This window comes from Psammomys obesus, unplaced genomic scaffold (assembly GCF_907164565.1).
Source record: "Psammomys obesus unplaced genomic scaffold, mPsaObe1.curated_primary_1811, whole genome shotgun sequence".
Classification (NCBI taxonomy): Eukaryota; Metazoa; Chordata; class Mammalia; order Rodentia; family Muridae; genus Psammomys; species Psammomys obesus.
The window spans coordinates 12,326,161-12,351,200 of NW_026596079.1; the positions used below are offsets into that span (position 1 = coordinate 12,326,161).

Below are 25,040 nucleotides of genomic sequence, written 5' to 3' on the forward strand. Positions count from 1 at the left end.
CAGAAAGGAACCGGTGAAAGTAGACTAGGAGAAGTCAGGGCAGAATGAGGAGAGAGCGGCCACAGTTCTCTCCAGGTGTCCCAGCTTTAGCAAGCTCCACTTCAAGGCCAAGGTTTGCTGCTGGTAAGCCCCACCTCTGCCCTCTGTGGGCAAGTAGGAGGCCCACCCCACTCATCCCCTGCCCTGTCCTACTGGCGCGCCCTGTAGCTTGCCGGCCGGCCAAGGGTTAAGCGCGGTGGGAGCCCCCGGCGCGGGGCTGCCGCGGGTCGGGAGTGCTTAGTCAGGATTCCGATTTCCTGCCGAAGTGTTTGGATTTCCTGCAGTCCGCGCCTGCCGCCGCCGAGCGGGATCGAGCAAGCGGCTCGCGTCGCCGGCCTCCTCCCCCTCGGCACATGGTCGCCCGCCCCTTCCTGCGCCGCGCTCGGCTCCCGCGCCTCGCCCGGCCTCGCCGCGCCCGCAATGGAATAATGCCCAGCGGCCCGCCCGGTCCCGGTGAGTGGCGAGGCGGCGGGGCGGCGGGACGGGCGCGGCGAGGCGCTGCACGGCCACCCGCAGCCCTGCGGGCTCCGGGTGTCCTGTCCTCTCGAAGAGCACCAGCCCGGGGTCTGGGGGCGTGCGGGGCGCGCGGCCGCCTCTGCAGGGACTGGCCAGGCTGCCCGGGGGCTCCGCATCCGCAGCGCCGGAGCGCGCGTTCCCCTGCTCTGCGGAGGCGACCAGGGTTTGGAGGGGTGGGATGCGCGTGGGGTGCCAGGCTCCTGCTCCTGTGCGAGGCCGGGACAGCCTCCCGGGCGCTCTCCTCGTCTGCTGGGGCGCTTTCTCCGTCCTCCCGGGCACCCTCCCCTCCCGTTGGGGCTCTCTCCCGGCCCTCTGGGGTGCTTCCCTTCTGTTCCCCAGCACTTTCTCTCCGGGTTCTCCCTGGCGCTCTCTCCGCGCGGCTGGAAGGCGCGGGCACTGGCCGCCGCATTGTCTCCGGTGCAGCGGAGGAAAGTTTCCCTAGGCGCGGGACCCGGCCTGGACATGGCGCTGCCAGGCAGGCCCCAGACCACTTAAAGCAAAAGAATCCGGGGGTGAGGGGTAGGGGTGGGGAGTAGTAATCCCACTTGGAAGCTAAGAAGTGCCTTGTGTCTTCCGCTTGTACCATTTTGGGACCTGATGCTTTTTATGAGAGCGACAGTAAGTTTAAAAGAAAAAAAGAAACTCGCTAGTATCTGGTTTTCTGCTGTTTAATTCATCCCAAGGCATCATCTCGCGCCCTCGTAAAGCGGATTCTTTTTAATCAAGGAGAGGCTTAGCCAAGTCTAGACCAAGTTAACTTGACCTTAGCCTTAGCTGTACAGATCCAAAAGATCAACACCTCCCCCTCCCCCAAGTCGCTCTTTTACTCCATCGGGCTGTCTTAGCAGAATTGATTCTGGGAGAACAGTGATTCAGGATTGCTGAGTAATGTTTTGAGATTGTAAAACACAGAATTTAATTTTTACTCCAGTTTCAAGCCTGTTCTAGCCTAAGTGGCCAGGTCTTCTTGTTGGGCCATTGGAAGGTCCCTGTGTAGAGCAACTGGGGGCGCGGTGTGTGTGTGTGTGTGTGTGTGTGTGTGTGTGTGTGTGTGTGTGTTTAGAAAACGCTTTCAGAAAACAGCTGTTTTCACTTTTAACGTGGAAGAGATTCAGAGAGGTGACCTGTCTTGTCTAAGGACACATGACCACTTAGTGGCCTAACTTCCAAACTCTGGGGCCAGACCGCGCTGACCATGCCAGATTATGATCTGCCAGGCATGAACCAGATGTGGAACTGTGTCTTTCAATGTTCGCCGCTTTAGAACCTTCTGTTATTGTGGATGTTTTTTGAGATATGCAGTTATCTCAAAGAACATATTTTGAGATAAGGAGTTTTAAAATTATCCTGTTCAAAAATGCATTATGATTTTTTAGTATCTTGTATTCTGACTTAAATTTTTTTTAAAAAAAATTAAAGTATTACCTAACTTCTCATGTTCACCGACCCAAGTGGATTTGGAGTTCACCTATCAAATGGATTTGAAATATGCAATTGTAGTTATTATATGGAGTATTATATGGAGTATTCCTCTATGCTCTCATTTTTGTTGAAAACACACAAACTTCGAAAGGGCAGTGTCTTGACACAGAATACACTGTGAGATTTTCAGAAGTCTTGATTTTGAATCCTCCTCTTTCTATGAGCTGGGCAGCCCACCTATTTTGCTCTTCATGAAAGCTGAGTGGCTGGCTTTTCATTTTTAGTATGTGATAATGTTGAAGAGAAAGGACTTTTTCACAAGCTTGCCATTGGACGAAGGAAATTGAAATTCCTTACACCTCTCCAGTCCTCCCCAACCACAGCCAGCTAGATTTTCAAAACGAATGCAAGCCCTGCAGTCCCAGAGATGAATGTGTGCATTCAAGCCGAGCCCTCCTAGCCCAGACCCTCCTCCCAGCTGCTGGCTGCTCCGTGTTGCATCCAGGTGGCTGTGGTCTAGAGGAAAATGAGAACCCCTTTAACCTGTACTGTTCATGCATTTTTCCCTACCAAGGTCTCATTTGTGTCTGGTGGGATCTTCCTGGCTGGCCCCCTTTCGTTTTCTCCTCCCTTCTTTTTCTCTCACTCATGTATCTGATGTGGTCTCCAATGGTCTCCAAGGGTCTTTTCTGGAAATCTGCACAAACGATCCCTACATAAGCAATGCTGACAGTGACAAGTAGCACTTACTAAGCACTTGTTGTATGCTCTAGACTTGTCACCTCTTAAGAAGGACTAATGGAGCGTTGGGGAGATGGCTCAGCAGGAAAGAGTGTTTGCTGTACAGGTATAAAGACCTGAGTTCAAATCCCTAGGACACATGTGAAAAACCAGATACCCTGGTAAATCCAACACCCAGTGAGTGAGTGGGTGAAGACAGGATGATTGCTTGAATTTGCTTGCTTGCCTTGGCCTAGATCTAGGTAAAGAGAAAGACTCTATCTGACCTCTGTGTTCACTCCTGGATATGTGCACACAGGCAGATATGAACATACATAACACACACACACACACACACACACACACACACACACACACACGTGTCCCCCAAAGAGGGGACTCCTTAGAATCCTTTCTCAGAAAGGACAGGGTTTCTCAAATTCATATGGATTGAGTCATTTTTTTCTTGTATCCAGTAAACATTTACTAAGTGGCTCCATTGTGGGAGGTACTAGTCATGCAAAGATGAATAGCACCCTGTTCTCAAGGCCTCTCATTTTCAGCCTCATCTTTCATTGTCAGGATTATACTCTTTCATTTAATTAATCAGTGCCACAAACACATACTGAGCACCTGATCTGTGCTAAGCCTTGCATGGAGTCCCTGTGATACTGTGATGAATGAGATAGACGAGGGCCCATCCTCCTGGAGCTTGTATTCCACTAGAGGAGATAGGCATCTGGGAAGAAGCTGGTAATTTCTAAGGAATGAAAACTTGTAGGATATAAGTGACCCAGGAAACAGAATAAAGCAGACGATGTAAGTATTGGCTCTTTGTGTACCAGTGAGAGCCAGGTCTGAGGCCAGGAAATAGAGAAGGAGTAGCTAGGCTGAGAAGATGTGCAGGAAGGACACCATAAGGAGATGGATAGGAATATACAGGGTCTTCTGTGCATAGGAGGGCTCTAAGAATTCCAGGGAGTGGACAGAGCCAGGAACATTGATGGGAACATTACAAGGTGAGGTAGAGTAGTATTCTAGAGCCCAGTTCACACAGCTTGGAAATCCTTCGAAGTGTAAAGTAAGCCTTATTGCGATTAGGCTAAGGGTAAAATCTGAGTGACGTTTTAAAGAGTGGGACATAGAAGCAAAGAGTAGATGCTACATTAGGATGCTGTTTGATGATGGTGAAATGACCAGATTGGTGGCAATGAAGGGGGAAAGGAGCTAGTGGGTCCTAGTTAGGCCTTGGAGATAGAACTGACACGTAATTTTATAGACATGATATGACATGGTTGTGGATGGGGAGAGGACTCAGATATGAATCCTCTGGTTCTGTCTCAGTCAGCATAGAGCACAGTGGACTGGTACTGGGGATAGGAAGGAATGCAGGAGGAGTTACATTTGTAGAGAAAAGGCTGGGTCATCCATAAGAAGGTCTCAGGCAGCTAGGAGAACAAAAGACCTTAAACTAAGAGAAGACAAGACGCCAGGGCTGGAAACATTGTTCTCAGCCTGAATCTGAGCCACTTAAGTGCTTACTACCATTCAGCAGCTGTGTCATTTCCCTGAGCATCTGTTATGTTAGTCCCTGCCTGGTGTGTTCTTGCCCTGTGTTGGCTGACTCCCACTTACCTTTTTAAATGCATGTCTATGTCTTTACCTCCTGGAAGATGCCTTTAAAGTCTTGCCTCACTCTTAGATTTTTGAGAACCCTCAACCGAAGTTACCTTTTCTTTATATCTTATGCCTATGACACATTCAGACTGGCCCTAAAGGCTAAATAGTAAACACTAAAGGCAAATGTAGGCTTGAGAAATGTCAGCTATTGTTTTGACTGAAATAATAGGCATGTAAATAAGTGTTTTATTTTGAAGGTAAGTGTAGTGATAGTGGATCAGTTTATCTGTTGCTGCAGTAATAATAATAATAATAATAATAATAATAATAATAATAATAGTCCATGATTTAGTCAGTAGAAGTGTACCATCTTACAGTTCTAGAGGTCTGAAATAGGCCTCAGCATTCTAAAACCAAGATGCTGTCCTTCTGAGCTCTAAAGAGGGCTATTTGCTGGTTTGTGTTTGTTTGTTTGTTTGTTTGTTTACAGCCTTAGAGACCACTTGTGTACTTGGGCTTATGTCTTCAAGCTCAACAATGTCCACAGTAATTTTTCTCCTGCCATCCTGATCCCTAACTTTTGATTCTCTCTCCTACTTTTAAGGACTCTTTAAGTGCTTGCATTGACTGTTCTGTGTAATCACAGCCACTTTCCCCTGGTTTGTTTTCCCCCTAGCCAAGGCTAGCCTTGAACCTTTATGTAGCTGAAGGCTAACCTTGGAATTCTGATGCTCCTGCCTCAGTCTCCTAAATTGGAGGATCACAGTTGGTGTACATAGCCACATCTGGTTTATGGAGTGCTGTGGATAGAACGTAGGACTTCATGCCTGATAGACAAGCATCGGCATCTCCATCCCCACTGTCCTTATTTGAAGATGGGCTATTTGGCAACATTGCTTCTATCTGAAACCTTCAATCCTTTTTCCCACATAACTGAACATGTCCCCAGGATGCCTTTGGGGTTAATAGGGGAGGTGCTGTGGGTGGTCAGGGAAGAGACTGCTAATCCAGCAAGGAAGGCAGGTCGGGGACATTTCCTGTGACACTAGTGATGAATGTTTAGTCCTTCCTCTGTACTCTCCCGTGGGGAGTTAGGCCTGATGATTTCCTTTCAGCCCAGCGATGCCAACACTTCTTATCCCACCTCAACAGTGAATGAAATAATAATAATCTAATAAAAATATACTAATAAACATATGATGATGAGAGTCCCCTCAGCTCACCTATCCTTATATCCTTATATCCAAAATGGGTAGCAGGAGGTAGAGGACTGTTCCTCACATTGAAAGTTGGCTGAGGGTTCATTTCTCAGTATTTCATGAAGCCCTTTTGTACAGCTAAAATCTTGGTTTCAAAGTTATAGTTACTGACCTCAACATGAGCCAGCCCTATTCCCAAAGGCACAAGAGAGGTCAAGAAAGGTCCTATGTTAGATCAGGACAAATCTGTCTGAAGCCTTAAGGTTCAGACATTAACAGAGAGCCCAGCCTGTTAGTGGTGTATGGGTGGGTGGCCTCATTGTCTGAGAGCAAGGGACCCGGCCATGATGTGCTGTGCAGCACATCACGTTGCTGTTAGGGGTAATTAAGACCAGATTTCAGCAGGCTTTCAGCTAGAGAAAATGGGCTCCTGTCCCAGATACTTCTGGAAACTAGACGCTTTCCTGAGACCATAAGCACTTTAGAAATCCACATTAGCTGCACTGGCCACCAGCATGCTAGGCTGCAGAGCTGAGGGTGTTGGCTACTTCAGGTTCCCTGTCATCCCTGATATTCCCATTCCCCGGGAAACACCAGGAGTCTTGAGTATTTCTGGTGTTTTCTTTTCTTCATCTGCCTCCAGCCAGGAAGTGTGAAGGTGCACAAAGACTTGGAAAAACAGGAGTAAGCAGGTTCAGCCTTGCCTGGGGCCCAGTTGGAATCTGGTTTGGGATGAAGAAGAACATGCCCCACTGTACTTCCTCCAGATGTGACAGGAGTTCTGCAGAAGCAGACTCTGGTGGATCTCCGTGGGCAGGACAGGAAGAGGGACATCAAGAGGGGAACTGTGCCATTCCGGGAATGCCTGCAGTTCCCTGTTCAAACTTGAGCATGAAGTTTTGGTCCTCTGTCGTGTGTGTGTGTGTGTGTGTGTGTGTGTGTGTGTGTAATATCCTGTGTGCGTGTTTCACGGGGAGTCTGTTCTTCTTTTGGACTAGAATGTAAAAAGGATGCTTAACCAGGCTTTATAATCCTTGTCCCCGGAGTTCTGTGATGGTTGCTGAAGCAAGATGACCAAAGGGAATGGTTGCCTGAGGGCAGACATAGACAGGAACTCTCTGCTCTTGACCTTGCAGCCCCATCTTTTCTACACTAACTGTACAGACTTCACTGAGATAAGAGCATAAGGGAGACCCCTACAGTGGCCCTGTTGTGGCCATCTTGACGGAAGCTGTTCATTTGGTTGTCTTTCTTGTCAGGGAATTGGTGGCAGGAGCAGGACTCTATTTTATTGGTCTGAGCAGAGAGGAGGTGGAGTTAGATGTACTGTCTTACATTGGTGAGCTATGTTGTCTTGCTTGTAGAATTTTCCATCCTTAAGTTTTCACTTTCAATGACTGTTTGTGTCACTTGCCGAATTTCCTTTTGGTTTAGGGATATGGCTTAGCTGTTCAAATTCTTATTCTTGGATCCTACTCCTTCTTTAGGGCTTCTCGTCCCTCTCTGTTTTATATCACTTTGAACATTTTGATATTCACTTTCGGGTGACCTGTGATTCTCATTCTGGATGACCTACTTCTTCTATTTGTGGTATGTTCTGTTTGGGGGACATAGTAGTTTGTACTCCAGGAGGCCGTCACCTGTCCTGTGTGTCAGAGGTGTCTGTCTCTACAGAGTGGCTTTATGCTTCTGTAGCAGCCCCAAGTGTTTCTTGGGCTTTGACTTTCTGCCAGAGTCTCTGGGATGAACATTTGATCACTAGACTCTTAGTATAGGAGGCTTTCCATACCGAGTGTTCAGTGTTTCCATGGGAACCATGCTCACCTTGCCCCCAGACCCTAAGGCTGTTGTTATTCTCAACCTGTAGACTGTAACCTCTTCCACAAGAGTTGCTTGCATATCAGATATTGACATAATGGTTCATAACAGTAGCAAAATTGCAGTTAAGAAGTAGCAATGAAAATATGGCTGGGGGTCACCAGAACATGAGGAACTGTATTAAAGGGTCACAACATTAGCAGGTTGAGAATCCCTGCCACTTCTATGTACAGATGGAAAGACTCACTCAGGCCTTCTTTTCAGAGAACACTTTGACCTTTATGCCTTTGTAAAGAGGTCTTAGCTTTTCTTTCCTTCTGTTAGGTAACTTGGAGCCGGGTTGTTTAATTCATTCCAGCTTCTTTAGAGGACTGGAGAAGAAAGAACATTCATGAAAATGTAAAAATTGCCATTTTAAGAAAAGAGAACGAGGATCTGTATGAGCATGTTAGCAATAAAAGGTTGGCATCATGGATTGGGGTGCAGTTGGTAGGGTGTTGGTGTAGCATGAATAAAGCCCTGGGTTGAATCTGTAGTACTCTATAACCTTAATGTGGTGATATACACATGCAGTCTCCTTGGGTGGCAGAAGCAGGAAAAGTTCAAGGTCATTCCTAGCCACTTACCAAGTTTAAGATAGCCTGGGCTACGTACAAGCCTGTCTCAAAAAAAAAAATGTTGAATTAAGATAGCAAGTATTTACTGAGTTTGCTCCTATATTCATCTACTGTAGGTACTTACTGTTGCTAAAAGAGGGAACCTGGTTCATGGACCCTTTAACCTTCAGTGTCTAGCATTGGCAGGTGGTGAGGAACAAAACTGTTTTGGAAGGAAGAAGTGAGGGATGGAAGAGACAGAAGACAGATACAGAGGATATAAGATAATAAGAAGTTACTCTATTAGGACTTGGGATTCTGAGTTCTGGTCTGGAGGTTGACAGTGACTCTGGACAGTGGTAGATCGGCCTGGCTCATCATCCCTGCTACACTATGGTGAGAGAGTGGATATGGGGAGACTGGGGCTGTGTTGGTTTATTTCATAGCTTGTTCAGTCAAATAAGGGCCATTCGCTGGTATACTGTCATCCTCTGGGCTTTGGGGTTGCTGAATTAGCTCTTGTGACTTCTACTGGAATTCCACAAGTGAGTGCTGAGCTGCTATTGAGAGCCATGATGGGGTAGAATCTATGCATTTTGTGAGCTTTGACCCACTGTTGTCTTGGTCTGCTCCTCCGAGTGATGGCCTTTGTGTACGCCAATGGTCTGTCCTTTGTGTAGGTCCTAAGGTGATTGGGTGAGCTGAGCATGTTCTTCACGATGCCGTGGGAAGTCCTTAGACTTGGAGGCAATGCTCATAGATAATGCTCCTTGCCTGTAGATGTTTGTCCAGTAGTGTCCCAAGCGTTTTCTCTCTATAGCACATTCCCTCTCCATCATAACCCTTTGAAGAGATAAGGAGTTCATCCTTGTTCTGAGCACAGGGATGACTGAGATAAACTAACTTCCTCAAGGTCATATGGCTAATAAGTAGCAAGACTTCAAGCAAGGACTCTGAGCTCAGTACCCACACTCTGTATGTGTGTGTGAAGAGGTGAATCATTTCCCGATTTCTCATATGGCCCTTCAAATTCTATCCTTAGCCTTTCTCTTGGCCTCCCTGAACTTTCATTTCTGTTTCTGTAAATAGTGAAACATCTCACAGGTGTGATTTTTTTGGGGGGAGGAGGAAGTGTCACATAAAACACTATATAAGGAAAGTGCCTGAGCTCACATAATTGGTATAAGACAAAAGTGAGATAAGAATCTTCATTTGCATGATCAATAGGGAAAGGAAGCACGGGAAGCTTCATTAGTTTGAAATGTTTTTCTGCATGTTTCGCTGGTGCCAGGCACTTAGGATTGATGATGGAAAATCAGAAGCTAAGTACCCAAGTACTTGGCAGGTAAGCAGAAGACAAAGGCATAATTTTCTAATGTTGGATTCACGTCCCTCTCCCCTTAGGAGAGCTGGCAGAAAGCAGCACTGAGCTTGCAGGGCCTGCGGTGTCATTCCAGGGGCATGATCAGGGAGGGCTTGGTAACGGAGGGGTGCCACCTGAGCTCAGGACAGAATTTCCATCAGTGGCTAATGAGGAAGGGGAGTCCAGTCTGAGAAAAGGTGGACCAAATCCTTGTGGTAGGCATGCACTGGTTATTTTGAGAAAGGTCTAAGTGCAGCATTATTTGCTCATGGAGAAAGGTAAACGTTTTAGTTGAAATAACACTGCCTTCAGGAATTCAGTTGTCCCCACCATTTCCTGTCTCCCCACTATCACGGAACTGTTCATGTGGAAACCCAAACAGCAGCATCTTTATAGACCTTCCTGTAATAGCCTTTAGCAAGCTTCCTCTCCTAGGACAGTTACTTCCTCAGGCCTAAAATAGACTGGCCGAGGGGTGGAGGTGTGGACTCTCAGCAGACTGCACTGCGTGCTCTGGCTTGGACAGGCTTTAATTGTGTGCCCCAGGATTTACACATTGGAAGTTTGATCCTCATGGTGGCGTTCTTCAGAGGTAGTAGAACTTTTAGGAGGTGGGAGGTTGTGGGGGCAATGGGTGGAGTAGCGTAGGGCAAGGGGGTGGGATCAAGAGTTGCTCTGAGAAGGTGTTTCTGCCTCAAGAGGGTTGTTACAAAGGGAGCCAGCCTGGCTCCACCCAATTAATTCTCTTGGCTTCCTTGCTCAGAAAGGCTCTTACGCAAGCTGTCACCATTGCCAGCTACCATGTACCACTCGCCATGAGGCCCTCACCAGAAGTGTGCTGATACAAGTGTCATGTTTTTGAACTTCAGAACTGAAGAGCTTCATATGCCTCTTGTTCTTTATAACTATCCAGAGTCAAGCATTCTGTTGTAGTAAGGAACTTGTGTTAATTAATTTTCTTGCTGCTGTAATCAATGCCTGACAAGAATTAACTTAAGAGGGGAAGGGTTTATTTTAGGTACGCTTCGAGGGGACAGTCCACCAGAGCAAGGAAAGCACCAATAAAACAAGAGCCTTGACGTAACTGGTCACGTTTCATACACAGTCAAGCAACAAAGGAAGGAAAATGATGGCGCTCAGCTCACTCTTCCTTTTTATTCAACCCAAGACTGTAGCCCATGGAATGGGGCTGTCCAAATTTAGTGAGTGTTTTCTCACCTTAATTGACTTAAAACAGAAACTCTTTCAGTAGCATGCTATGAAGATCTTGTTAAGCTCACAGTCAATATTAACTATCCCAGAATTCTTGAGATATGCCCTCTGGATGGCAGTGTCATGGAGGTGAGTGGGTGGAATAAATACCAGATACCGGTACATGCGCAGTATCATTTTCCCTTCTTTCTCGCTCACAGAGCATTGATCGTCAACAGTCCATATCCCAGGACTATCAGGAGGTAAGTGAAGGTGCAGGGGTAAACACCATGGTCTTGTGCCCTTAGCAGTGATTGGCTAAGCCTGAGCTCATAGCATGCTTCTGGCCAATGCCTTATGATGGAAAATGGCAAGATGTGGGTCTGGAGAAAGATTTTGTCCCACCTTTAGAACATTTAGGATTGGGAATGCCTCAGTTGGTAGAGGGCTGCTTAGCATGCGTGAAACCCAATGGTCATTTTCCAACCTGGTGTAGAGGAGCATGCTTATAATCTCAGCACTGGGAGATGGAGGCTAGAGGATCAGGAGTTTGAGGCCATCCTTGTCTACACCATGATCTTAAGACTAGTCTCAAAACAAGCCAACCAATTTTGTGTTACCATGAACTGTTATGCAACCATTGGGATAATGAGAAGGGCACCAAGCTTCGGGGGAACATATTGAAGATGTCGAAGCAGAAGGGTGGAAGGAATGAGACACTGAGTATTTTATTCATTATATAATCTGCTTCGTTAGCCACCCCCCCCCTTTTTTAACTAGCTGGGTATGCTGATGCATACCTTTATTCCCTGCACTTGAAAAGCAGAGGCAGATGGAGCTCTGTGATTTTTGAGGCTAGCCAGGGGCACATAGTGAGACCCTGTCTCAGAACAAGCAAACATAAAAACAAACCCCCAAACTTAATTAATAACTTGATGGGATAGCCATCTCACATAACATAAGAAGGTCTACTCCTTCTCTTAACACATACTTCTAGTTGCCACTTGGAAGGTCTCCATGTGTCGTGTGTGTTTGTGTCCTCACTGTCTTGTTTTTCCATTTGAGTTTTTCCATTTGTTTTCCTTTCCCTTCCTTTGGCTTTCCTGAATGCTGCTGCTGACTCTCTAAAGATGGCTCAAATGCACTTTCCCTGTGAGATCTTCTCTGACCCTCCAGGCTGCAGTTATCTTCTTGAGTACCTTAACACCTGACACCCCCCTTTCTGCTTTCCCTCTTCCCCCTCCCTCTTTCCTTTTTTATTTATTACAGTTTATTCACTTTGTATCCCAGCTGTAGCCCCCTCCCTCATCCCTTCCCAATCCTGCCCTCCCTCTTCTCCTCCCATGCCCCTCACCCAGTCCACTGATAGGGGAGGTCCTCCTCCCCTTCCCTCTGACCCTAGCTTATCAGGTCTCATCAGGACTGGCTGCATTGTCTTCCTCTGTGGCCTGGTAAGGCTGCTCCTCAGGTGGATGTGATCAAAGAGCCAGCCACTGAATTCATGTCAGAGATAGCCCCTGTTCCCCTGCTAGGGAACTCACGTGGACACTGAGCTGCCATGGGCTACATCTATGCAGGAGTTCTAGGTTATCTCCATGAGTGATCCATGGTTGGAGTATCCATCTCAGAAAAAAAGACCCTGGGCCCTGATTTCTTGGTTCTGTTGCTTTCCTTGTGGAGCTCATATCCCCTCCAGGTCTTTCTATCTCCCCCTTCTTTTTTTTTTCTTTTTAATATATATTTTATTTATTACAATTTATTCACTTCCCTTCCTCTTTGTTGAGTGCTACCGAGTGCATCTGATGTGTTACACACTAGCAGCATTTTTGCCCATCTGAGACCTCCCATGTATATGCAAAGAGACATGCATATGCAAAGAATAATGGCCAGTGTGTTTTGTGTTGTCATGTAGGCACATACAGTGCCATGGGGCCTAATAAAGACCACAGCTTTCAGTGAAGGTCAAAGAAGACTTACTAGGTATTATGTTTTACTGTGTGTGTGTGTGTGTCTGATGCATGATGTACGTTGAATATGCACATATGAGTATATGGATGCAAATGACTGTACAAGTGGAGTTCAAAACAGAACATCAGGTATCCTTTTCATTTATTTTCTATTCCTTTGAGGCAGGGTCTCTCACCGAACCTAGAGCTTGCTTGCTTCCCCCCCACCCCCCGCTAGGCTGGCAGCCAGGAAGCCCCATTGATTCTTTTGTCTCTGTGCCACTTAGTGCTGGGTATAGGTGTGTGCATAGGACCATGCCTAGCTTGTTTCATGGGTGCTGGGATCCCATCCCTTATCTTTATGCTTGAGCAGCCCATAAGTGCCTCACCAACTCTCTATACCTTGAGTTAAATCTTCAACAGTGAAAAGGAAATAGCTAGGACAGAGCAGAAGGAAGGGAGGGAACATCTAAGTATAAGGATCAAATGATAGTAGAAATTGATGGTTTTTCGGAGGACCTGGGAGGGACTTAGCATGGTTGTATCCTGATGTTTTGAGCAAGCTGCCTTGAGGTTGGTGGGAATGGCAGGCACCACATCCTGAAGCTTATGCTTTATCTTAAAGACACTGAAGGCTGATGTTGTGAGAACTGCAATGTCACCTTTGGAAAAGAGCTCTGGGTACCTGGGACTGGATGGGTCAGGGGGATGAGGGCAAGGACTAGAAGAGACAATACCAGTTAGGGTAGAGAGTGGGTAGAACAAGAGAGGGGGAAGATGGATGATAGGCAACAAGGGTGGTTGTCATGGGAACTGATTGGATGGAATGTGAAGGGGGGAGCCATGACTGAGCCTTTTGGCCAGTTAGTGAGACAGCATCATGACCTCTGTCTTTTAAGAGTGTAGCTTCCTTGGCTGCCTGCTCCCACCAGTGTTCTGTATCGTCAGGAGTGCTGTTTCTGTTCCAGTGGAAATAAGCCTGTGTCCCCTCTTCTTTTTTGTCTTCTTCACCCACACTGGCAGTTCTGAGGGGCTTGTGTAAGGGGACAGAAAGTGAAACCGTGACATGGATTTCCTCATATTCTGGCTTCCATGGTTGAGAAGAAAGGCAACTTGCCCAGTGCTCATCACTCATTGGTTTTCTCTGCTGTTCTTCTCCACATCCAACTGCTAAGGGATAAGCGGACTTCCACACTCTCAGCCCAGCCGCTCTGTCTGCCCCACAGTTCCTGCTCCAGGCTTCCATGTGGCGCCCCCACACTGTCTAGCCACTTCCTAACTCAGTGTTCACTTTTTAGTCTACCCTTCAAACCACTGACCGCTAGTGGAGGTTCAAGCTTCATATGGGGCCACCTTCCCAACTAACATGCTTTAGTCTCCATCCTACAATTAGGGAGGGGGAAGATCAGGTAAAGGGGACGCAGTTATGTCTCTTCACCATCAGACCCAGGGCCCATGCATGCACTCAGCCAAGCGTTCACCCTGTTGTACAGCAAGCGGTTAATTTGTCCTTTATGACTTCTTCCTCTACTCTTTTTTGGCTTAAAGTTTGGCAACCTGTGTTTTGCTAAAGTTAAAAAAACTTGTGAGCTGTCTCTGAGGACTAGGAGGACTTGAGCCCTCATGCTCAAGAATGTTCACATAGAAAAATGGAAGGTAAAGCTGTGCCCAGTGCTCTTCCCATGGCCACTTTATAACTGCTCATATGGGCAGGTTGCCTGGGTCCTGGATCTAGTGTATCGTGCTGAAGGTGGTGGGAGGGTCCCCAGAGGCAGCTGTCACAGGACAGTAAAAACAGGTGTTTGAATAAGCTGAATGGTGTGAATTAGGCAGCAAAAAAGACAGGTGTTGCTTTTCAAAATTATTTTCTTCCTAAAGCATCTTAATGGACAAAACATGAATGTGTGAGATGTTTTCATCTTGGAAAGAGATTTGAGTTGGTTGGGGTAAGTTGAGTTCAGTGAGGATATTTTGAGCCACATGGAACATTTGCAGATGGCAGCCATGTCATCAGAGTGAGCAACAGAAACAAAGCTTCTTGAGTGGTGGATGGCTGGGCCCACAGGAGTCCCAGCCTGGCCTTTTACTGGCTGTTTGATGACCTGAGAAAAATCTCTGAGCTTCAGTTTTGTTTTCTTACAAATGGAGAAACTCTCTGGGCTGTGGTCAGAACTCTCTGAAGAGGTGTGTGGAGAGCACATACCTGGTACCTAGGGAATAGGAAAAGTGGAAATGCTAGCTGCCTTCAGCAGAGCCAGAGTGACTGCTGCAGGTTGAGTCATGACCTTCCAAAATGTATTTATAAAGTCCTAATCCCTAGAACCTCAGACTGTAAATTATTGAGAAAAAAAAAATCTCCAATGGAAATCAAGTTAAAATGAATTCATTGAGTCTTCTGGCTTCTTCCCTCCCTCCCTCCCTCTCTTCCTCCCCTCCTCCTTCCCTCTCTCTCTCTCATTCTTTCTCTCTCTCCATGAAAGCAAGATGCATCAGAGAGGAGGGAACCCACAATTGAGAAAAATGCTTCCGTAAAATCAGCCTATAGGGCATATTCTTAGTTAGTGTTGATGTTGGAGGGCCCAGCCCATTGTAGATGGTGATACCCCTGGGTAGGTGGTACTAGAATGTATAAAAATACAGACTGAGCAAGCCAGGAGGAGCAAACCAGTCAACAGACTTGTCCATAATTTCTGCTTCAGTTCCTGCCTCCAGGTGGGCACCCCGACTTCCCTCAGTGATAGACTATTACCTGGAAGTAAAAGATGAAATAAACCCTTTCTACTCCAAGTTGCTTCAATAGAAAGCTTACCTAAGACGTTGGGTTTAATAGGGTGATATGTCTGAGAAGAGGGGAGAGAGAGTTGGAAGAAGACAATGAAGAAGAGGGATCCTCAGACATCAGCAGCTAGAGCGATGCATCTCCCAGCAAGGAATGCTAGAGCCACTCCTAAAGGCACCAAAGAGAACATGGATGGCCCTGATTATCTTGATTTTCTTTTCCTCTATACTTGTGAAGGAATACATTTCTGTTGTTTTAAACACTCATTGGTGATTCATTATGGCATACCTGGAAAACTAATATGGTGATGATAGTGATGATGATTTGATGGTGATGTTGGTGATGATGGTGGTGCTGAAGGAGACAAGGACAACCATGACAGTGATGATAACAAACATGTATAATGTTGATGACAGTGATGATGGCGATGAAGGCAGCCATGGCAGTGGTGATGTTGAAAATGATCATGATGATTGGGCATCTGCCCTAAGTGCAAGAAAGAGTTTGGGTACTTGGGAGAAGCTTCTAGAAGGCCTGGATGCCTCCTATTAGAGGAAAACTCGCAAGTTTCCATTTTTCTCTAGTTTCAGAGATTATCATGGAGAATCTGGTACAAGGGAGAAGAGAAGGGCTCTGTGATCTGAATGGCTTAAAAAACAGCCCTTAGGCATAGCAGCAAAGATGTTGCCTCTTGACCTGGCCAGGTGAAATGTCCTTCTCCCTGCCCTTGTGCTGTTTTACTCTGTTCAGTGGTCCCTTGTCTTTTTTCTTACATATCCTTATACTAGGCTTAGTGCTGGGCATTGGTGATAGCTTCCTTACTGTTTATTATGTGGATAATCAGGCTGCCATTTGCTGCTCCCCAAGATACAATTTGGACCTTATCAAAACATCTGCCATGGTGATGTGTCACTGTCTCTTCCCTCTGCTGGCCTGTGGTCTCTATGAGGCTGACACTCTTTGATTCACTCTTAAATGTGCTTCTGTCTCAGTGCCCACCACTTGCTAGGTCCATAGAAGTGACTGAGTGAATCCACTTGGTCCCTTTCGTCACCTGCTGAGCAGGACATGGCATCATTCCCAGCTAGTGTCAGTGCTGATCCCAGCATGTCCCTGGGAAGATTCAATTGTTAAAAATCCTATAGCTACAAGGTGGGTCCTTGGCCCTTTGAAGGAAAGAGCAAACACAAAGATGTGTGTGGTCTGAGTCAGCCGTGTTGAAGGGCTCTTACAGAGTGGAGTGCTCTCCAGGGCTGGTTGGTGTGGCAGAGGCATGCATGTGACTACTGGAGAGAGGACCCTTGAGTGCTTGACTGGCAGACTGGAAAAGGAGGCATTAGATTTCCTGAGATGGAGGTCCAGAGAGATCCCAGCAGTGTCTGTAGACATTGCTCAGTTGGGTTGGCTGGTGAGATCAGAGAATGCATGGCCAGAGTGATAGGAAACAATATACAGCTCTTCACTTATACCTCAGATCATGCATACTATCATTTATGTTTGAAACATTTATTGTCTTCTGTGTCACAAGATGGTCTCCAACTCTTCCCCCAGTGCTTGGACTCCCATACTCAAATACTCTTTACGATGGATGTTCAGGATGTTTACTTATTTCTCTTATGCACTTGTCCAAATGCTTATTCCTGATGAGTTCTTAAAGGTGGAGTTGATGGGCCAAAGAGTGGGCACATCTTCATATGCAATGCATGCTTCTAAGTTGTTGTTCAGGGAAGGGTACCAGTTCATGTTCTTGGAGCAGGATTTGAGGATATAACACACGTTTGAGTCCTATCAACCCTGGGCATGTATATCTGATAGACCAAAGATAATGTTTTCTTTATTTGTATTTTGAAATTTAATACATAATTTCCTAAGAAATAATATGTATGTATGTATGTATGTATTTATGTATGTACTTCAATCATGCTGGCAAACTGACCCAAGCCAGTTGAAGCAGTTTAGTTCTACTGCCTGCTACTGTAATTTTATATAGATGTGGCTTCTAGACCTGACTTTGTTGTCAGCTGTGAGCCCAAGCTGCTTGTTCCACTTCTGAGGCTCTCAGTATCCTCATCTAGAAAGTGGCCATGGGGAAGTAGAGGCTCCATTTTATCATTATTATTAATCATTATCATTATTAGAATATTAGAATATCATCAATATTATTATAACATTAACGATATGTTAAGATATAATATATTAATTAATATATAATATAATGTCAATAACATTGTATGTTAATAATATATAATAATTGTTAATAATAATAGTATTATAATATTAGAATAGTAGAAAGAGGCCCTTCTGGCAAAACTAGGCTTGAACCTTGCTATTAAATGTTCAAAGTCCCCAAATCAAAAGTAATGGCTTTTATTGAAATCCATGACCCAAGCCTCTACCTCTCTCACTCTCTCCCTGGCTCTAGGCACCTTTGTATAACTTGATGTCATGACAGCCAGTTACAGCAACTTCTTTAGGGTAGTGTAGGTCCTCCCTAAGAGACTGACTCACGGAAGAGAACTTTGATGACACAGAGAATGAGAAAGGCAGGGGATTAAGGGGGCATGACTACGTTGCTAAGGACTGTGGAGTGAGTCTGGGAGGAGCAGCAGAGAAGCCCAGTTCAGGGAGGGGACAGGAAAACACCCTGTGGGAATCACACGGTCCAGAGAGCAACAGCTGGGAAAGGCTGGCAAATGGAATCCTTAGGCAGGCCTTTCTTGGAATGTGCTGGCTCAAGTTGTTGAGCTTTTTCTCTATGACACAGTAACATGTCCTTGAACTGCCTGCCACAGGGGCCTCTCCTCACCTTCATCTTCTCTCCTGCTTTCTTCCTTTCATTGCTCCACCTTGCAGCTGGTGCACTATCCCTTCATTTTCTTCCCCACCTCCACATCTGGTCTCAGGATGATACCTCTGTTCTGAATGCCTCTTATATTGGTCTACTTGGGATGCTAGGCCCAGGATGTCCCTTCCTTTGAGCTGGGATACCCACCTTATGGGAGCTTTTCCTGACCAGCCTGGTTCCTATAGAGTGGGCCTCACCCTATCTGTTCCTCAGGGTATCTTCCTTGGCCAAGTTCCTCTTCAGATGTCTGAAACACTATCATGGCTGTTTTTGTTATTCATGATGCTTCTGTTTATTCTGTGGCCTTGCCAGAAAAGAGCCTACTATGTTATAGTTGAATCTACAGGTTCTGACATAAGTAGGCATTCAGGGATAGTATTGGGGGGATAGTCATGAAACCTTGCATAACTCAGTTCAACCAACTAACGTGGTATTATAGCAATAAAGCAACAGTATCTGCAACAACAAACAGTCCCTAAGGTGTTCAAAAAGTTTGAAGTTTTTTTTTTTCTTCGTCGGAAATGGGTATTTCTGATGTCTTTAGTGGTCAGACTCGAACATAGGCTTCTTGGCTTTTGTGGCCCTACAGCTTCTCACGCTGTGCATTCCTTGGCAGAGGAAGTAGAGGAGACACACCCACTTCTTAAAAGCCTGTTAATGACTTAACCCATTTCCACCCTCCTCCCTGGCTAGAACTCTGAGACCGAATTGCCATCATATCAAAAGAGTCTGGGAACTGTAGTCTGATGATGTGCCCAGGAAATCCTGTGAGAGTTGGCTGCAATAATACCCTGTCAGTAAGGCCTGACTGAAAGAGTGAGGATGTTAAGTGTGGAGAAGCAGAACTTAGAAGTGATGTTTGTGACCAGGACCATAGCTGTCCTACTTTTGGTCTAGAAAGAGCTGCAATCCTGTCTGCTCCAATTCATTCTAATATTTTGAAGACTCTGTAAGCAGTCACTGGGCAGGAGGGAGGAGGAAGGCCATGGACAAAGAAAACTTGAACTCTGTTGTGCCAGGGACTAGGCACTGTATTTATATTCTGTGACAATAGCAGCTTACATGTTTCAGTTACTGATATGTTCCATCCGTGCTTACTTATAATTATTCCTGTTTCGTAGGCGAGTGAACTGAATCTCAGAGCAGCAATTTTCCCAAGGTCACAGTTGAAGGACAGAGCCCAGGTTTGAGTTCCAGCAAGCTAGTGACACACTTGCCATTCCTGATGCGAGCCCAACACCAGTTCTGCGAGATGGATAATGCTGCTACTGAGAGAGAGTCATAGTTTGTGTTGTAAGGGATGACTGAAGTGACCTTCGGGACTCCACCTAACAGTCTCGTAGGATCTGTCGTAATAGCCTAAACTCAACTGAATGACGCTGGTGTTGTTGGCCCTGTTTATGGAGCTGATGGAGAAGTGAAGACTCAGAAGGGACACACTTCTCTGTGGTCACACACCAAGGAAGCCATTAAGGGTACTGTCTATTCAGAAACTTTTGGTTGCAAGAAAGACAACTGGCTGAAAGGGGACAGGAGGGAAGTGTGCTGATACACAACTGTAAGTCCATAGGCTAAGGACCAGGATGTTTTATTACAGTAGGGAACACAGAGTCCCTCTGAATTAGGATAATTTCATAGCTCGCATGCTCTCTCTCTCTCTCTCTCTCTCTCTCTCTCTCTCTCACACACACACACACACACACACACACACACACACACGCACACATACACTGGATGGATATAGAATTGACATGAAACTAACCATAAATCTTTCCAAAGCTTACAATTCTGTGAGATTGAGTCCATTCATAATGTGCAACTATCATCAAAGGAAGCCAACATGTCTTATGGTCTGCTGTCCTCCCACACTTCCAGCCCGTGGCAGCAACCAGCCAGCTTCCCTTCTCTCTGTATGCACCTCTGTTGGATGTTTCACTGGTATGGAATGTAAGCTTTCATGTCTGGCTTTCATTCAGCATCTTTTAGAATTAACATTTTAAAGATATACCCATGGTATAGTCTGTGTCAGAATTCCTTTTGTTTGACTGTTGAATTTTTTTTTTTTTTTTTTGAGACACATTACTGCTAGGTAACCTTGGCTGCTTTGAACCTCCATGCCCCCTTTACAGTTCAGTAATCCCATTGTGTGGGTAGGTTGCAATGTTTATTCATTCACCAGTTGACGGACATCTAAGCTGTTGCTACTTTTTGGCTGTCATGGTAAGTGCTGCCATGAACATTCATTTACAAGAGTTTATTTGAGTTCATGTTTTCAATTCTTTGGGGCATATGCCTGGGGTGGAATCATTCAGTCAGCAGGTAACTGTTTTTACCTTTTGAGGAGCTGTCAGACCTTTGCAAAGTGGCTGAGCGACTTTTGCATTCCCACCAGCCAGTAGACCTTTGCCAAGACTTGCTGTTTGCCCATTTTCTTGTTTGTGGCCGAGCTAATGGGTGTGAAGTGGTGTGTCACTGTGGTCAGGCCCCTGATAACTCTGGCCTTTGAGCTGCTTCTCTTGTGCTTGTTGACCAAGTCAAGGAGCTTTAGGAAGGTGTGGACAGGAGTGGGGGTACTGCAGCCTCCAGAGTAGCAGCTCAGGGATTCCTGTGGGTGTATTATTTTGAGGGGCAGAGAGCGAATGGCTGGCAGAATCTTGAAAAGGTGGAGGCTTCATGGAGAGGCCCTGGGCAGAGCCAAGACTTCAGCAGAGCATGGAAGATGATCTTCAGCCTTCCCCCTCCCTCACATCTTCTATTGGGGCTCCTTGTTGACTATAACCATTTGATACCTGAGGATGGGGGGGGAGCCCCTCTGTAATTTCTGAGGTCGGCTAAAAGCTGTCCTTGTGTGTTGACCTCTCGCTGAAGTCGGTTGTGAGATTGGCTACAGTCATATGGGATAATGCCCCTTTTATCATTATCAGCAGAGACATGCAGAGAACATCCTTTCTAAAACAAATACATTCACTGAGAAAGGATTCTTTTTTTTCTTCCATTCTCTCTCCTTCCTTTCATCTCCCCTACTTTCTTTTGGGTAAGTTTTCTTTCCTTCTCTAAGCTTGTACCATGCACTGTTTGGAAACACATAGAGTAGATAACTCAGTGCTGCAGCTGGATTGCAGAGAAGATTCCAGAGTGGCTGTACACTCAGATGCTAGCTTTTACTCACTCTGCCTGATGAGAGAGGAGCCATTTTCCTTGGAGCTGTTATGCTGTGTTTGGATATCACCCGAAGGCCAGTAGCCTACTTGAAGCAAGCGTTCCCCTCCCCTGTTACCCCAGGAGCTGAGAGAGAGAGAGAGAGAGAGAGAGAGAGAGAGAGAGAGAGAGAGAGATTCTTCTTGACCACATCCCATTAGCTCTGGAATGGAGCCATGGCTGAAGTTCCATTCTCTCCCACTCCCTACAGGTCAGTTTTGTCAATCTGTAAGTTCCACTTCTATTTCTAATAAGACAATGCTTGCAAGAGATGTCTAGGTATACCTTCTACAAAGTTGGGTTACCAGGCCTGCCCCTTTCCACAATAGTCACAGCATGGAGGTGGGAGGGGCAGGGAAGGGCAGTTCTTCTAGCCTACATCTCCTTGCCAGGAAAACTGCTCTGCAGAGGAAGCAGGCTGACGCTGGAATGTCCTGATCCAGCACATGAAGTCCTCAGTCAGGGCCCCTAAGGGAATCTGGAAAATGCCCAGCTGCCTTTCTGCAGCTGGCCATGGGGAAAGGCCCTGGCACAGTTGTGTGCCTTTTCTTTGCACTTCATGTCAAGTTGTGCATGCAATGTACATGCCTGGCCTGGTAATGGTGGCCTTTGGTTTTGGATGGGGCCTTTCTCTCTCCACCCTTCTTTCAGACAGGGTTTCATGCAGCCCAGACTGGCTTCAGACTTGCTTTGTAGCCCAGCATGTTTGTGACCTCCTGGTCTTCCTACCTCTATGCCTGAAGTGCTGGGATTTCAGGTGTGTGACACTACACCCAGAACTTAATGCATGCTCAGCCAAGTCCTTTACTAACTGAGCTGCATTCCCTGCCTGGTTTCTCCCATTTTTGCTATGTAGTGACTCGTATGAGTCATAGTCATTCAAGATGTTGAGAGAACGGGATACTCATTAGGTCAGGCTGCTAAGATGCTGGAATAGGCTTTCTCTTCTCAGGAGCCCTCAGGTGCTTGTGAGATGTAGATGGTGTGACCCCCTGCTTCCCCCCGGCTCCTGAGGGTCTCAAGCGAGTATCCCTTCCTTGGCTAGTAGTCACGGCCATATATGCTGCCCCTCAGACGACAAAATACATCTGTCTTGATTAGCTCCTTTTAATTCTTTGTCATTAAGGGATAAGATCTGGGGAAAGTGAGGAGACTGGGTTAACATCTAAGAGAAGTTTGGTTTGCAGCTGGTTCTAGAAAGATGGGGCCTGTAGGAAGAGGCTTGTAGGAACCAGTGTCCTGATAGCGTGTTGCTCATCCTTTGGCAGCTAGGAATTGGACTCTGCTGGGAAAGTCTTGGCATGAGGTATTTGTTTGGTTTATCAATTCATCAATTCACCAAACATGTACTGGGCCAGGCACGGTCCTGACTGCAGGGTCTTCTGTTCCCTGAAGGTTTCTCAGAAGAGGAGGGATGAAAGAAATTACTTTACCCATCTTTCTGTCTTGCTTATGAAGAGTTTTTCCAACAGCCTTCCATTTCAGGTGGTACCCTGATGTCCGCAGCTTGTCCTCCTGTGTAGGTGACCCCGAATGACTCAGGGAATATTCTGACGCTACATTGAGTCAGCGCATCTAACTCAGCATCCTGTCACGGTGTTGCCACCCATTGCACTTAGCGACAAACAGCTGTTGAAATGGAAACTATTTAAAGCTCATTAAAAGCAGAGATTCTAGACTCTAAGGTAATGCCATTTTGAAACTGAATGAAGATCCTTTTATGTTGACACCCAGCAGCATTTCTGAAAAACAGAGGCAGATTTTCAGAGAGGTGTTTAAAAATTGTGCTGTCTGGCCCCAGTGTTCCCAGGTCACACAGCTTCCCTAACTATGGCAGGGAGATCATTTGTCACTGGGCTTCCTGTCCAACTGGACAAAGTACCATACAAGCCTACTTGTATATAGAAATATATATGCATATATTTCTATTTATGTAATTGTACATATTATGTGTATATACATATTTTAATAATTAATAATATGTCATTATTATTCATATTCCTTACAATATAAAAGCATTCCCACCTTCCCATTTTGACAGTTTATGCAGGAGTGTTTCTGCTCCACCCTCTTTTTAATTGTTTCAGTATTGTAGGGCTTTTTACCCCAGCTAGTTTCCAAATAATTGAGACAGAGACCTTTTGGATTTATAAAAGCTTTAAAGCACAATAACTAAACTGTTTTACTATTTCCCAGCTACACACCCTAAGTTACTTGGCATAATTGTTCCTGCCTGGGCTGCTTCTATTCCATCAGGTCAGCCCTCAAGGCCACATGCTCATGGTCCATATTCTCCCATTTTACTTCCTTCTTTCTAGTGTTCTCTCCTCCTACATCTTCTGCCTCCTCTCTCTCCTCCAGGCCTCATGCTCCCTCTCTGAACCCAAGCCTGGGAACATAAGCTCTGCCTACTTCTCTTCTGCCCAGTTACAGGCTTCTAACTATTTTATTAACCAATTAACTTTAAATTAGATAGAGCAAAGTTTACACAACAAAAACCAGTGTGCTTGACTGCAACCAGATCTCTGGTGTTAGTGTATAGCATTAGAATACATAGCACTAACCCAACCCCGAACAATTCATGAAATGTATTCTGACAGCAGGTGCTACAGACCACCTTCTATGCAGCAGGCATTCTTAGAGCTATGGAAATGAACAGTCCTCTTAGCCCCAGCACTAGAACATTCTGATATACTATCATGAAACTTTAAAATAGCATGTGAATTACATCACCTGTCTTGGCTTATCACTGGAAGACCAAGTTTGTACCATTCTGAGACTAGAAGGCCAAAAAAAATGTCAAGAGAAACATTAGTTACCCATGTTTTTCCAGAAGGTGTAATTCATGGCAGGCCCTTGAAGGTACTTTTTTGTGAATTTGTTTGTTTGTTTATGTTCGAAACAAAGTTTTTGTTTGTTTGTTTTGTTTTGTTTTTATGTTCAGTCTGGCTTCAAACTGGCTACTTAGCCAAGGACAGCTTTCAACTTCTCACCCTCATGCTTCTCCTTCCCAGGTCCCAGGTGCAGAGGTACCAGGCCTAGCTTGAGGCTACTCTTATTATGTGAGCTTTAAAAATTAGAGTACTCAGTTCAGAAAGGTGAGACACTTACTGAGGCTGGCAAGGGAAGAGGCAGGCCTCTGGAACATCAGTCCCCAGATTGCAATGCCTCTCCCTTCTATGCCACTTTAACTTTTAGGTTAAGAACCTCTTAATGCAAACGTTCACGTCTGCACATGGTCACAGCTTTGGATGGAAACAGACTTGAGATAACATGCCTTTACTGCCATCTCCTTCCGGATGTAGCAACATTGTGCCAGGCAGAACGGCACACATCCACCATAAGCAGTTTCCTTAGGCTGTAGCGCTGCACTAACACGGATCCACCTAGAACCTCTTTCTGTCTGTCTGATGTCCTCCTGTTCCACCTCAAAACCTGATGCAACCGTCCTCCCGCTCCATGAAGCCACTCCACCCCATCATTGGCATCCCTTTTTTTTCTGCTTTGTAGTAATTTCTTCTTTTGTGGGTAGGTGCAGCTATAGGTTTACCTGCATGACCTGCACCAGAAGACAGTGCGCAGCTTGGCTTTGGCACCTTGTTAGCACCTGACACATATTGTAAGAATGAATGGCTCTGGCAAAAGAGAGGATAATCAGATGTCTAATCCATTTTTTTCCTTTTTTTTTTTTTTTTTTTTTTTTTTTTTTTATTTTGAAAAACGCGGGGGGGGGGGGGTTTTTTTTTTTTTTTTTTTTTTTTTTTTTTGTGGTTATAGATGTGTATCAA

General features: G+C 45.7%; 1 protein-coding gene across 4 annotated transcripts in view; it reads left to right on the plus strand.

Moving 5' to 3' along the window:
- Nucleotides 1-445: 445 nt before the first annotated feature.
- Nucleotides 446-25,040, plus strand: part of Asap1 (ArfGAP with SH3 domain, ankyrin repeat and PH domain 1) — a 315,053-nt gene continuing 290,458 nt past the window's right edge. For 2 of the 4 annotated variants that reach the window (XM_055626359.1, XM_055626361.1), the window contains exon 1: nt 446-492. The gene's annotated coding sequence lies outside the window, so the exon portion shown is untranslated. The remainder of the gene's footprint in view (nt 493-25,040) is intronic. The other 2 variants (XM_055626360.1, XM_055626362.1) reach the window with 1 other exon arrangement.